Below are 16372 nucleotides of genomic sequence, written 5' to 3'. Positions count from 1 at the left end.
GTGGTATGTTTCTCCTTCTGTACTTTGTAAGGAACAAAACATTTTCCCCAATATATATAACGCTTACTGCAAAACTTTTACTTATATGTCTGTCTGTGTACCCTCGTATGCTTGGCCCATAGGGAGTGGCACTACTAGGAGGTGTAGTATTGTTAGAGCAGGTCACGCCTTGTTGGAAGAAGTGCATCACTGTAGGGGTGGGCTTTGAGGGTTCCTGTGCTCCAGCTCTACCTAATATAGAATTATATTCTCCTCCTGCCTGCCTGAGGAAGATAGTCTCCTTCTGCTGACGTCAGATCAAGATATAGAACTTCCAGTTCCTTCTTTAGCACTATGTCTACCTGGATGCTGCCATGCTTCCTGTCATGATGATAATGAATTAAACCTCTGAAACTGTATGCCAGCCCCAATTAAATGTTTTCATGTGTAAGAGTTGCCCTGGTCATGGTGTCTCTTCACAGCAATAAAATCCTAACTAAGACAAACATTTACTCATGGAGGTAAGAGGACAACCTGGAGTATCATCATTTCTTTGGTACCAAGGTACTAGTAGACCTTTTACCTTTCCTTCCTTCCTTCCCTCCATCCTTCCTTCCTTCCTTCCTTCCTTTTTTCTTCCTATCTTCTTCTTTCCTCCTTCCTTCTTTCCTTTCCTTTTCTTTTCTTTTTCTGTTTGTATTTGTGATCTCCTTTAGCCTGAAATTTAGTTAGCAGGCTAAACCTACAGACCAACGAGCCTCAGAGACCTGCCTGTCTCTGTCTCCCCAGTTCCAGCTTTCTGGATGCCTACCACCATGCTTTCCTTTGTTCTTTTCTCTTGAGTTCTGGGAATGAAAGTGATGCCATCATGCTTTACTAGCTGAGCTGTCCCCCTGCCCCATAGATGGTTTTTGATGACCAAATGAAAATATATAAATAGCTAAATCATATAAATGTTTAGCTGCTACAGAGATATAATTGAAGATATAGTTAATCAATCCTGCTATTCTGAAACTCTAGGTGGGTTTTGGTCATATTTATAAAACTGACTTTTCTAGTTGTCCTAAGTTTATTCTAAGGAATAAAATGCACTGAAAGCAAAATTCCACCAAAGAAATAGATCACAGGACTGGAGAGAAGTCGGCAGTTAAGAGCACTGACTGCTCTTCCAGAGATCCTGAGTTCAATTCCCAGCACCTGTATGGTGGCTCACAACCATCTGTAATGGGATCCTATGTCCTCTTTTGGTTTATCTGAAGACAGCTACAGTGTGTGTGTGTGTGTGTGTGTGTGTGTGTGTGTGTGTGTGTGTGTGTAATTCTTTAAAAAAAGAAAACAGTTTTAAAAAAAGAAATAGATCGTGCATACAAAAACAAAAGATGTTTATATATACCTTTTTGCCCAAAAGGACTGCTTGGAATACTTCAATAAACACCTAAAATCAAAGTTCATTAGAAAAGAGATTTGTCTACAAAGTATCCAGCAATTTACAGAACCAACCCATAGAATTGTACCGAACAAAAGAGAAGCCTCCATTGCTGAGTTAACAGAATGAGAGGTCTTACCAGTTTTGCAGATTATAAAAATTTGCATCCTAAGAATAAAACATAGAGAACATTTTCAACCCATTCCTCATTTTCCAGATCAGACAGATGACAAATCTTAAGAAATGTCTTGTTCCCTGAGCTTCATGGTGAGGGTATCTGTGCTCTGACTTATATGGTCTTCTGAAGGTAGACTCCTCTCTACCCACCACCCTGCCTTCTGCTGAAAGAAAGCTGGGGAGCATGGGATGAGCACAAAGCAAGATCCATCCTGAGAGGCTCAGAAGATGTGAACGGAAGGGAATCTTCTAGAGACCAGGTCGCTCCACTCAGAGCAGCAGGCATGCTGTGCTCAGAGCTGCCAGGCTCTCACTTCATTCATCACTCCCTTCTGGGAGCCACTTTGCAGACCCACAGTGGACGTCACTTCCTGACAGGTTGTATATTCTTTCTGTCTCTAAGCTCAGGGTTCATTTTTCTCCCATTTATGGCCCTGCCTTACCCTTTGGTAAAACACTAACCACATTTTCCTGCTTTGCCTGATTCAACTCAGGGTACAGGCATTTAACACACTCATGCACTATGGGTGGTCCAGCGAGAACTTTTCCTTTTGAACAGGACACTAACAAGACGAAGGGTGAGATTTGCCAGACTAAGTCTCCATTCTACAAGACTGAGGTTCAGACACTCCTGGCCTCACTCTCTACACATTCGTCCTTCAAACTTAAACTGTTGGCACCCTCACCATCACTGCCAGATGATACATAAGCACATATGCAAATTGGGGCAATTCTTACCCTACAGTCAAGGTCAGCTTTCAAACCAATGATTATTATCACTTTACACTTAAAGTAGGCCTTTCAGCTTTAGGACTGCCTCCCAAGTACTTATGAAAGCAGACTTGGTTTTAAGTGTTTTTACTCTACCTTCCAAGCTTTGATATTTACCCAAGCTATACTCATGCCCCATGAAGAATCTTTAGCATCAGCTCTGACTCAAAAAGCTGACAAGAACTCAGGGAACCTCAGCTATTAAAACTTCCTATCTGGAACCCACAAGCTACCTTAGTCACATGATGCCCCCCAGAAAATTTCAAGGAAGTACTGTTTTCAGGAGCCACAGAAGAAAATTCATTGTTGGGCATTTTGCTACCACAAGAGGAAATACATATCAAATTTTAAACCCAGAAAGGCAGGGATTCAAAACCCCTACAGGAAAAAATATACTTCTAAGCTTGAACTATTTTGTAGCAAAACATTCATTCTATCTAGCTGAGTTAGTATTGCAATGGTGGTTCAAGGGGAAGTACCTAGCATGCAATAGTTTGCACTGATCACCAAATGTCTTCCACTAGCATGCAGCACCCATAAGTTAGGTATAATCCCCAAACCATTCAAATAAGGATGGGTAACTGTGGCACAGAGGGGCTACAGGTGCAAACCATGTGGCAACTAATTAAGGACCTAGGATTTAAATAGAGACCTTGATCTCTGAGTCATCATGCCACCACACCTGTTGATAACAGTTCCCCATAACACCCATAACAGCAATCAATGATGCATGGTAAGAATAAGAATAGCCAGGAGACTTTCATAAAATCAACTCCACAGGGACCTGGATTTATCCAACTAGTCAGGACCATGGCATTCTGGCTTTTTCTCTTATGTAGCAGAAATGTTGGTATCTTTAATTCATTCATTGGTCTTATAAGTAGTAGTTAGCCATGCCAGATCCTGCATGCAACTATAAAACCAAGATGGCTAAATTGCATATCTTGAGAGGGAACACTCTACCATGTATTCAGCAATGGCAGGATGGTTGCTTAAGAAAGGGAGGAGAGGCCTTTGGTCCTGTGAAGGCTCTATGCCCCAGTGTAGGGGAATTTGAGGATGGGGAGGCAGGAGTGGAGGGTGGCTGGGAGAACACCCTCATAGAAGCAGATAAGGGGAATGGGAAAGGGAGTTTCAGGGGAACCTGGGAAGGGGGATAATATTTGAAATGTAAATAAAGAAAATATCCAATAAAATAAGATATAATTATTAATAATAAAAGACTGACCACAGTAAGAAAATGGGGAAGTATATTTCTGAGAAAGCAATCTTCTAGGCTGGAGATGATAATGTGTCTGTGTGTGTGTGTGTGTGTGTGTGTGTGTGTGTGTGTGTGTGTGGTGTGTATGTGTATGTGTGTGTGTGTGTGTGGTATGTACGTGTATGTGTGTGTGTGAGTGTGTGGTGTGTATGTGTATATATGTGTGTGTGTGTGTGTGTGGTATGTATGTGTATATGTGTGTGTGGTGTGTATGTGTATATGTGTGTGTGTATGTGTGTGTGGTATGTATGTGTATATGTGTGTGTGTGTGTGGTGTGTATGTGTATATGTATGTGTGTGTATGTGTGGTATGTATGTGTATATATGTGTGTGTGTGTGGTGTGTATGTGTATATGTGTGTGTGTGTGTGTGTGTGTGTGTGTGTGTGTGTGCACAAGAGTTTGATGTCTAATGCCTTCCTCTGTTGCTTTATGCCTTCAGTTTTAAAACATGATTTGGCTAGATAAGGGGCGTAGCATACTCCAGGGATCCCGTCTCTAACTCTTCAGCACTGTGATTACAGATACGTTCTAGCTTGCTGGGATCTGAATGCAGTTTACTATTTGTTTTTTCTGAAGTAAAGATTTCAGCCTCTAAGCCATCTTTCCCACCCCTGAGGCTGGATTTTAATGACTAAATAAGTTGGACAGAAGATGCAGATAATGAGGACCTGGACTTGAAGTAGAAACATTATCAAGCCATGAAGCATCACCTGAAATGATGAGACTATAGGTAATTGTGGACTTTGTTATGCCTTAGCAAAGACATTATGTGTGATAAATACTGAAGATCTGATCTATGTCTTGACCTATTTTATGATTTAAAAATGCCCTTGGTGTCAACATGCTAAAGCTTAGAGCCATACTTCCTTCTGAAGGCAGGTTGTACTAATATGTATCAAGCATCTCTGATGCCCAAGTCACTGCTCACTTTGCTTTTGATTTGCAGGTTAATATATGTCCTTTTTTTTCACTGTGTAATTCATATTCAAGCTTTGAGTGGCCCCTGCCCTTTCCACACAGCACAGCCATTCCACCATTTACTAGGTACCCAGAATGCTTATGGCAGCAAAATGTAGGAACTGTACTCTGGGGCAGTGGAAATATAAACCTCTGAAAGTTTTATTTCCTTGCTCAGGATTTTTTTTTTTACAAATGAAATCTATACAGCTTGTCACCACAACTCAGCTATTTTTAAGCTTCCTGACCATATTCACTAGATAGGCCTTTGGGGACAGTAAGTGGCGACAGGAAGGTGGGACGTGCTCTTGGCTTTGAGTAGACTGGATCTTCTGGGAATCTTGACATTTGGTTTCCAGAAAACATTTCTAGTAGAGAGTGGAGGTGAAATGAAAGAAGTCATCGCATTTGCCTGTGCCTGGTTCTTCCACAGCCATCAGGAACTCCATTCATTTCCTTTCCAAAGCTTCAGAACTCACAATAGAAGAGAAACTGGGATCCCACCTCCCTCAGTCCCTGTGTCATAGACCAGACCACAGATAAAGGGGCCACAACGGGCTTTATTCTCATGTTATCCCTGGGTCATGACTCAGCTGGACAGTTTCATCTCTCTTCTCCCACACTGACCAAAGCCTCAGCCAGATGGGGATTGTGGGCGTGTGGCTGCAAGTCCAGAAAGGATTTTGCGAGGGTGGCATTCTCAGAGTTTCCAACAGTGGTGTCTCTCAGCTCCTAAGGTCCCAGGATCAATTAAAACACAAGATCAGTTGAAACTGATACATCGTTTTCTGGGAACTAACATTGACTTTGCCACTTTTCATCTAAATATTGGAAAAGGGTGACTGTAGAAAGCAGAGTGCAAATTGCCTCGTCACCTAACACAGGGATCATCATGCTGATCTGGTGCAAAAGCTCTTGTACAGATAGATTATCTACGCACCTGGAGAGAGCTGACAAAAGGGCTTACCACTCATCTCTCCATGCCACCTGGAGACTCTGACAATAGCCTGTTATACATGGAACAACATGATTATCAGACTAAATAAGAAGTGTACTTCTGAATCCAAACAAAGTATTATAAGTGTGTAGGTTGTTTAGCAAGCTGAAGAACATGTTTTAAACTATGTTAAACAAAACAAAACTATTGTAAGAATCCTCTGAAACTCAGGGCATCCATAGAATAAATCATCTCAGGAAAAGAAACCTGTAACAAGAAAATCCAGTTTCAAACTAAGTCTGGTGTAAACAGCTGTGTTTCCCCTTATTTTAGTGTTCTTCATGCTTGCTTTCATTTTTGGTTCCATTCCCCCCGTGTAATACTGGGTGTTCCACGATATAATTTTGAGGTCCACAAGGATAAAACTCCCTTTGCTTTTCACACAGGGCTTTCAGACTCTCAGGTCTCCCTTAATGGCTATAGCTACCTTGTCATGGTTTCTCATGCTATCTAGCTTCCTCTGGTCTCTCACTCTCCTCGTGTCTCACTTACTCAAATCTGCCAAAGGTCCAAGGATCTTTAGTAGCACAAGAGCTTGTCACATGTGTGTACACTAAGATTTTTCAAAATCTACTTTAACAAGGGTTCTTAAACACTCAACCTTCCTTCTAGTCTACCAACAAAAGGTAGGGAAGAAAGATGGTTAGTAGGGCAAGGGACATATGGACCTGTTTAGAAGTAGTTCTTTGGGGTGATCCTAATCTTCACTGTCAGGTTATCAGCTATCCAGTCTAAACCATCAAACACAAATTGATAGTGGCAGTCCAGCACATTCGGCAAACACTGAACACAAACCAGTAGCAGTGAGTGGCTTGATCCAGAAGAAACTGTAAGGCTCTGTCAAATTATCACAAGTCCACAGAAACAACAAGCAGCCAAAATACCACAAGAAGTTCTTTGACATATTTTTCTCTATAAAGATATGACAAGCAAAGATCAGTGAAGACCAGTGAAGCATTGCAAGGTGAACCAAAGCAAGAGTGTTGTCAGCAAAGACCAACGAAGAGTTGTAAGACAAATAAATTCAAGAGTGACTCTTACTGTTTGTGGGATTCCATTTATACACTTTCCAAACATCACGCACCCTCAAGTGTCTGTTCTGCAAAACATCCTCTTAAAAGACAGCTTCTAGAAAAATATCATATGACACAACTGAGTTTCCAAAGAAACCAGAAATTTCCATTTCACATGTGCAACAATGTAAGGGTAAGGGTCTGATATGGCTGTCCTAGAAGGCCATGACTCACTATCCTTAAGGAATATTTCACAACCTAATGCTGCCCACAACAGCACTCTGGTACTGCTCCATTTTGTTTTAATTTTTGTTTCCATGTCTCTGATCAACTGTATTGAGTGTTTTAAAATTTTGTCTAGACAAATAAAATTACTTTATGTTATTAAACACTTTAAAGTCCTTTGTCATATTCTCCCCCCACCATTAACTGCCCATCTCTACTCAAAGAAAACAAGTTAAAGCTGATCCGTTTCTCAAGATACAAGCAGATGTTTTAGAGAGCTTCACTATCAAGACCCTGGTCCACCACTCAACTAGTCACTAGCAAATGGACAAGGAAGGACCAATGAGACTGTCTCTACCCTTAACCTATAAGAAGAAGACAACATCTGCTGAAGACCTTAAAGGTGTGTACAAGAAATGGGACAAAGTGTTAAGTGGTGCCATATCGTCATTATCTGCCACAACTAATTGAAAATTATGGTATCTTAGATTTTGTTGTTGTGCAGTTTTACTTTCAATAGTACATATATTTACAGATTTATAAATTCAAAGAAGCAATTCTCCAAAGAAATATGATAGTATTTTGTATCTCTATAATCTGAAAAACACATTTCTTGGGCAGCTCATTTCCATGGATAGAAATCTGTTTCCTATAAAAGTTGAACATTCATTTATATCTCAGTGTATTCATCTCTGAGGTTCTGATACAAAACAGGGAGCTCTCTAAGGATTCTCCTCAGACAGTGATCAAAGGATGTACATGTTCTTTGTCTCTCTACCATCTATAATCCTTTCTGTCCAGCCTCAAAAATGAGGGAAGAAGTTGGGGAGTGCAGACAGACACATTGGATACTTAAACACCTCTCTTGGAAATGAGCATAAGACCTGTACTAAAAAACTATTGTCAAAATGGCCACATGGTCAAGCTAATTGCCAAGGATGCTGAGAAACATCAAGACATACTTCTATCTTAACCAGCAGCAGCAACTTCTAGCAAAACAGATTGTTCATAGAGGAATCCTGTTCCCCCTAATAAGAGACTTAGCTAAATCAACTCTATTGTTATCAATACAAATAACTATCAGACGTTCTGGAATTATAAACTTCTTATATCTTCAATTATCCCATATAAATCTGTAGGCTTGTTTCATTGTATAACACATATGCTTTTTCCTAGTCCACTCCCTTCCTCCCAGTATTTACTTTAAATATAAATGATAGTAGAATTGGCATTGAAGTTTCCACATTCCTTCCAAAATTTTAAGGATTACTTTTATTTTCTTTATTATATGCCCCTTATCTGAATAAGCTGGACATTCTTACATTAAGTTGTACTCCAAGAAGTCTTTGCCTCGGAATTGCCTTTCACAAAGTTAAAAGTTGATTCTTCAATCTGTCTCTTTCCAAATAAAATTTCATCCTCATCATTTTCTCTCCGTTTTGGCAGACAAGCAAGACTTATGTCATACTCTTGCTGTCTGGGTCTCCTTGGAGGTGGATCTAAGAATGAGGAGATTTGAATGGCTCCCAGTTGAATTCTATAGTGTTCTTCCTGTGGTAGCCTTTCGCCTCCACGAAATTCTAGGCAAGTCCAATGTGGGCTGTGGATGACAGGAAGTGAAAGATGCCAAGTCTGTTCCTAATGAAGAGTAGATGTATTGTTCAGCCACAGTTATGTCCACAGATAGGAGAAATTCTCTCTGCTAGATCCGAAAAGTCTCAAAAATATTATCAAGTTTTGAGTGCTCTTGGAGATCCAAGAGCAAGAAATAGAAATAGGAACTTGTGAGGGAAGTTTTACTCACCGGAGTTTTACTTCCATAGATTGTGAATCATCCAAGATGACATTCTTAGTGTTTTTGACATAACTAACATAAGTTCCCATTGACTTCTTTGAAATAAGCTCTGACCTCAACTCAATGCTAAAATTAGGATCGGGAGAATTTGCTATGAAGCCAGATCTCCTATGAAAAAACCCTTAGACCTTGAGCAAAACAGTTCACTCATTGGGACTGTTCCATTACCACTATTACACTACATGTATTTTCAGCTCCATTCAAATGAAAGAGACCCTATCTGGTTTATCTCCATGCCCCAGAACATGATACCTGGTCAGATATTTATTACTGTCTTCTGTGGTTTGAATATGCTCTGTAACCTCTGAAAGCTATGCTAATGTGCAATTCCTATGCTGATGTTGAGAGATGATCAGAAAATAGGAAGATTTCTCTCTAAATAATATCTAAAGCAGAGAAAATAAAGTAAGAGATAGCATACTGTTAGTCAATATTTCTTCCTATTGGAGAAGAATATGGTTGCTTATACCATCTGGATTGCTTTGTAGCAGGCTCTCCAAGTGGAGAGAGGGCAGCTGAATTCATCCATTCAAGTATACCTGCTGGGAGGAGTTTATATGAGACCCACATCTTGCATCAGTTCCAGAATCTGAATTTAAGTTTCATATGAGGCTTTCTGTGGTCCAGGTTCTTAGATTTGGGAGACCCACCCTTATGCCTTTGCTTATCTTTGTCAGTAGGGTCTTTGTCAAGAGGGTCTTTTACCAGAACTAAAACTAGATATCATCTAGTTTTGGTCTTTTTTTTTTTCTGTTCTTCTCAACCCCAGTGAATATGCCTCCCTCCTTCTTGTCAGATTCAAGGAGGTGGGAGCAGATCCTACTTTGAGACTACCCTGCCCAATTTCTACCTTATTCTTCTAATGTTAATGTGTAGCACTGCTCTGTCTGTCCCTGTCTACAATATAGCCATGCTTTAATCATGTTTCTACAATTCAGTCAGTCTCTCTCCAGTTGAACATTCTTAGGTGCCTGGGTTCAGAACAGGACTTAGTCTGTGCTAAGTTTTTAGCATATATCATTTAAATTATTTCTTAGAGTAGTATGGAGTTTCATTTAGTAACAACAGCAAAGATCAGCATGTGGTAAGTGTAGAGTGTTTAGTCTTCTAGTACAAGAGCAAAGAATCCTGTGAACTAAATGTGAGTTGGAATGCTAAGTTTAAGACTCAACAGAGCTAAACTGTTGATAAATTATAGCAGGCTATAAAATATGTACTATGTGATTCTGCCAACATGAACTATTGTGGCCTTGACATACTTTAAGAAAATGACAGCAAGTTACAGCTGAGAAGTTTTGAGTTCGCTATACTCTTGAGAATCCTAGCATCATTGTCAACCTTTTATGGGCTAAATGTTTCCTAAGTGTAACTGTAACTAAGTGTTGCAAGTACAGAATACGTGTAGGAAGATACTCCCTATGAGCTCAGAGTTTATCAACTTCACAGAATTTAACTAAGAATATTTATAGTTGTTAGTAATGAACAGATGGTTTCCTCAGCAATCACCTTTGCTTACCTTTCTAGCTATATCTCTCATAATTCACACATAAAGCCACTCTGTCTTTGGTCAGTAAACTTTTCACACTATCACACACTATGTCTTTATGTGCTTTCTATCTCTTTATAAATGTGTCCACTACCCATAATATTTCTCTTAGCCCGTCACTCACTTACTTATCACCTCCTCCCTTCCTGACTCATGCTCTTCCATTTCCCTCCTCTGCCTTTCCTTGAAAAGCATTGACTACAGAATTTAGAATAGTATACCTTGTTTTACTAGAATTTAAATTATAACTATTGATTTCCTTCTTTGTCTCACCTACAAAAAAACTAATGTACAGAACATGTCTCATTGATAAATGAGTCCATACATTCTTGCATAGGACTTGGCTAGGAGTTGGACTCAATATATGATTGTCAAGTGAATGGATGATTGAAAAGGCAGGTGATAAACATGCTTAAGAAGCCCCTCCCTAAAAAATTGTTGTAATTTAAATCATTCTGAACATGATAGTGCCTCTGAGAGTGAATACAGACAGGTCTTCCTTGGATGGTATGTGGATATGAGCAGATTCATTTCTGCAAGAATAGGGATGTTTTTGTTTGAATTTCTACAAGACTTTTATACTTTGGCTAAAATATCTCTTCTAACCTCATAAGAACCTCCAACCTCAATACTCCTATTGAATATTTTACTCAAAGTAGAAATAATCCCTTTAGTGTCTAGAATACATTGTAATCTTACTTTCTTCTTATCTATACAAATATTCTCCATTAAGTCCAATACTTTCCCCTAAGCAAATTCTTCAACATCATCCACTTCTATTGGTTTTCATGTCTAAATTTACACAAATCTTCCTTTTGGGAGAAAAGTCTCACCTATTTCTGCAAATCAGAATTATATACCCCTTCCCTAATACTTTCATAGGACCCTGACCTGAGCTGCCATGTGTTGGATAGAATGACAGATAGCTGATAACGTATGCCACACATGTTTATAAAGTCGTATAGCATCTCATACACTATTTGTAGGACTGAGGTCAGCAGAGAGCTAAGTCAAGCAATATTGGCAAAAAGAACATAAGATATCTCAGACACTTGGAACTGATCACCACAGCCTTTCAGGGGAAAAATCTCAGTTCCCAGGAAAAGAAATCTTAACTCTTAGAGGCCCAGGTCCTGCTATGGCCCTAGACCAGACCTTGCCAAGTCTGTGCCTGGGCAAAAACACAGAACTAACATATCCTTTGTCCTTTCAACAGGGCCTCTGAGAAAACCTAATATGAACTTGACTCCCAACAGGGGCCACATTCATTGTCCCTAGAATGGCTTTTTGTCACGCTCTGGTTATCAGGGCATATGTACTTGTTGACTATGTCTGCTGAATTTTTGCAGCTCCAGAATCTTGCTCCATTTCAGGAAATTAAGTGATCTAAGAAGGATAAAAAGGAAAATGAGTAGGATGTGTGTGATGGATGCTGGTTAGGCATTTCAAAATAAAAAGCTTGTCTATCTAAGCAATACTAACACAGGAGATGATGTACTGATTGGCCAAGTATTCACGTAATTTGAAAAGTAAATTATCTACAATGCACATGAGAGAACTTTGCTTAAAGTACATTTCAAGTTCTACCTTAATCTCCCATCAGTTTCAAACTGACAAATACAAAAGCCATATTATGAATATGCAGGCTACGTGAGGGACTTGTAAATGACCAGCTTGATATGCCTAAAAAATCTAAAGAGGACAGGGTTGACTCAAGCAGCTAAGTGAAACCTATTTGGAAGTCACTGCATGCCTATTGATGACAGAGCCAAGTGCCAGAGCAAGCTGGCTTAGCAGTGCAGACTGAATAGGGTTTATTAAGAGAGGCGCCACAGAGGCTGATGAAATCCAAAAAGACTGTTCAGGACTGGTGGCTCGCTAAGTGACCAGCCAGCCATGATGCATTCATCCTTGCTATATCCATGAGGGTAATCTTGAGCAGTAAGATGGGACAAGGCTCTACCTATGCAAAGAGAATCAGACTTAAACATTGGTGAGTAGCAGAAGATACTTACAGGGGCTCAAAATCATCTTTGTCTTAACACCTTTGTCTACTCAGATCATTTTCTCCATCCTTCAATCTATTTCACTCCCTAATAAATCAACTTTCTAGAACTCAAAGTTATACAAATAAAGCAAAAGAAAATAATAACAACTAATGAATAAATGAACACATTTAAATAGTTTGCCTAGTAAAGTTTAAAGGCTCCATTGAACTAAGAATGTATCATACATTTCTGTATATTGAATAATAAAGAAAACACATACTTTAATCACCAAAACAAAATTGCATTATATTTTGACATAGACAGAAGACAAATTTTTTTAATAAGAATGAACACATCAGGTATCAAGAGGCCAGAGGTTCTGAACTAAAAAAGGCAAAGATAGCGAAACCTTTGTTTGGAGGCTGACAAGATGTCTCAGCAGATCAAAACTCCTGATGCCTAACTGTATACCCTGAGTTCTATCTGCTGGAATCACATGATGGAAGAAAAGAAAGAATCCTCAGAAGTTTTCTGTTGAACTCCATGTGTGTTCTATGTCACATGCATACTACATTCCCCAACACAAACTGAATAAATAAAATGTAATGTATTTTTTTAAGACAAAGACGTCTATTTAGGTCCAGAAAAGAAAAATAATAACTTAAAAGGTGTTTTTTTGTCTATATAGTTCTTTCTGTACTGTTTTGTTTGGTTGGGGGTTTTTGTTTGTTTATTTGTTTTTTCTTTTTTCTTTTTGAAATAGGCTGACCTTGAACTTACTATGTTGTTTAGAATAGCCTTGAATTTTTGATCTTTCTGCCTCTTTGTCCTACTAACTGGGATTACAGTGTTCTTACATCAGACTTACATTTATTTTTTACTTATACTCCATTGTGCTTTTCATTAAATCTGCTTAAACCAGAAGATAGGAACAGAGGGGAAAGTGGTATTTCTACTAGATGTTGTCTCTTACATGGACACAAAGGTCTATTTGGTAATTTGACTTTGATGGAGGAGTCCTGGCTCTTGAAATTAGCCAGCAAGGCCTTTCTTGACTTATTTTTCCACTTACATAGTGGAAAAATAATCACCCTCTTTCAACTAATCTTCTAATCACCCTCTTTCAACTAGAGATTGAAGTCCCCTTGTAAATAGTCTGTTTACAATGGAAAGACTCAGTAAGCCTGCTATCAAAATGACTCAACTTCAAACAATGATCATAATTTTTTCTAAGGATAAATGAAGGAGTGCTGTTTTACTTTAGACTTTAATTACTGTCAAACTGGATCTTATTAAAACTGTGTTTGGTTGAGCACCTTGATGATACAGACCAGACATAGAAAACAATCTTCTGTTCTTTCTGCTGGTGGCCATCTTTTTGAATATCACCTATGAATTTTCAGAAATACTCCCCTAAAATTTCTTTAAGAGACAATTGCTAAAAAATTACTGCCATGTTCAGGTTTCATATTTGCCAGTTTGTTGATACACCATTGTTTATTTGAGCATTAAACAAAATACATCAAGTTCGATGCCAATGCATCTTTTTATACTTGAGGCAGTCAAACTCAAAGAATTAAGTAAACTTTTTAAAGAGCTCAGCTATTAAAAATAAGAATTTATGCTGAGTACCAGATTCACCAAACTCTGCTGTGTTTTTCTCTAGATCATCTCATTAATGAAAGGTGAATTTTTTTTTAACTAGAAAACCATCTTTTCTTTACAAACAGGATTGGGTCAAATTCAAAAGGCTTCCAAACAACAAAAGAAACAGTCAACACAGTGAAGAAACAATCCTGAGAATGGTGGCAATCCTTGCTAGATTAATTTAGGGATTAACTTCTAGAATTGTACTGTGCTATATAGTTTTATGTCAATTGGACACAAAGTAGAATCATCAGAGAAGAAAGGACCTCAACTGGGAAAATGTCTACATGACATCCAGCTATAAAACATTTACTTAGTGTTGAAGTTGGAGGGCCTAGTCCACTGTGGGTGGTTCTATCCCTATGAGTGGTCCTGGGTTCTATAAGAAAGCAGGCTGAACAATCCATGAAGAACAAGTCAGTAAGCAGCACCTCTTTATGGTTTCTGTACCAGCTTCTGACTCCAAATTTCTGCCTGCTTTCACTACTTTTGATGATGAACTGTTACATGGAACTGTTAGCAAAATAAATCCTTTCCACTCCAAGCCTTGGTGTTTCATCAGCAATAGTAATATTAACTAAGACAACTATGTAAAGTATCCAAGAAGTCAACACCAAGAGAGCAAATAACCCAGTTAATTAATGGGCAGCAAAACTGAAGAGACACTTTTCAAATGAAGATATACAAAGATCAGCATTGGAGGAAAAACAAGTAACAGTAAATGCTAATAAGAATGAGCACCAAGGAGCAGCACATAATAGTTTTATGTAGGCACCAGCTCAACTTGTCCATGTTCAGTGAGCTGTAGAGGTATATTCAGTAATAGGTTCTTGTTGTCTGTGAATGGAGAGCAACCTATTTCAACTTGCCATTTCACCATTTACAAGATCCCATTACTAAGATCAACTGAACCTATTTTTATACCTATCCTTATAAAACAACAACTGAGGAAATAAAAAACAGCCAAAGCATCTTGGCCTAGTCACCCTAGACATAGAACTCTCCTAAGACAATGTCTGCCTATGTGTTGCCATGCTACCTGTCATGACAATAATCAACTGAACCCTTAAACTTTAAGCCAGCTCCAATTAAATATTTCCTTTATAAGAGTTGATGTGGTCATGGTGTCTCTTCACAGCAATAAAACCCTAAGACAAAATACAAAATAATTTGGACTCGAGTTACTAAGAGCTATAGTACCCATGTGACAATAGCTATATTTGAAAGAGTTCCCTTACAGGAAGTCCTAAGGTCAGCAGGAAACTTTACTCAAGAATCTACATGTTTCTAAACTAACCTCCTTCATGTTTATGGATTCTCCCACCAGTGCCTATGAATCATACTGAATATTGAATTTCACCTTTCCTTAGTAGATTCAGGCTGCATGACTAATAACCTGTAGGGCAGATAATTTCTTCAGGAAGCATAAAAAGGCTTCCAATGTAAAGTCTGTGTGGGGTCTGACATGGAAAAAGAAGATGCAACTACCTTAAAATTCACAAATTGTAGTGACAGATAAAAATGTTTTTTAATGGCTCTTTACTATGGCTGGCAAACACTATCTTACACAGCCCTGAGAAAGAGCTTAGAGTTAGTGCTAAAGAGTCTTCCTTTGTGGTTGTTTCTAGACTCCACAAAGCTATCACAGCAAAGACTTCTGAGCATGATGCTCATTTACTTGAGATTTATCACCCACTGAGCCCAGTATTTACATTAAGTAGAGCTGTTTACTGGAGAAAAGACCATTATGACTAAGAGTCTGCCTAAAATATTAGATTCTTGTGTCATCAGAAGTCCCAAGATGGGATATGGCAATGTTTTACATCTCTTTCTGTTCAGATATTTTTCTGTTAAGCCATCATTCGTCAAGATCTGAGCCTAATCCTCCTTCCTCTAGAACACCTCTTAAATACCATGCTAGCAGTAGAACTTCTGCTTCATTGGCTGATGTTGTCCTTTTTCAAATTATTTCCTTTCTCACTGAAGCTACAAACTTCAGAACTGAGGAAAGGGAAAGTATTGATTTATTAGTGACAGTCTAATGCTCTCCATGATGTTCTATGTGACCATAAATACAGATTTCCCATTCTCTGTTATACCATTTTTTCCTAATTTAAAAATATATTATTTGGTCCCAAGGTCCCATAAACCTTTAATGTTCAATAGGTTTATAGCTGGCCACATCATTTGTCTTTAACACTCCTTACCTGATATGTAAAACTCCCTGGGTTGATGTCACTGTAAATGCAATTATAGTATGTCTAATTTTTGTATCCTTTTTATTTCCAATGCTTAAAACTACAAAGTACCCCAAAGAAACTTAAAAGATGTTTTATATAAATAATGGGTATGTGTGCCATTAATAAGTTAACATTTATTAAGTAAATAGATGTTAAAACACAGCACAAGCACTCTGTATGCATTGTTGAGTGTCTTCTTTGCAACACAACCAAAGTAGACACCATGGCTCCTATTGAACTAAGAAAGACAGCCCAGTGAAGGGAGAATAAACTATTTGTTGGAAGTGC

The sequence above is a fragment of the Grammomys surdaster genome, unplaced genomic scaffold (assembly GCF_004785775.1).
Source record: "Grammomys surdaster isolate TR1022 unplaced genomic scaffold, NIH_TR_1.0 363, whole genome shotgun sequence".
Taxonomy (NCBI): Eukaryota; Metazoa; Chordata; class Mammalia; order Rodentia; family Muridae; genus Grammomys; species Grammomys surdaster.
The sequence above is the reverse complement of the archived record's forward strand: the minus strand, read 5'-3'. Positions refer to the sequence as shown.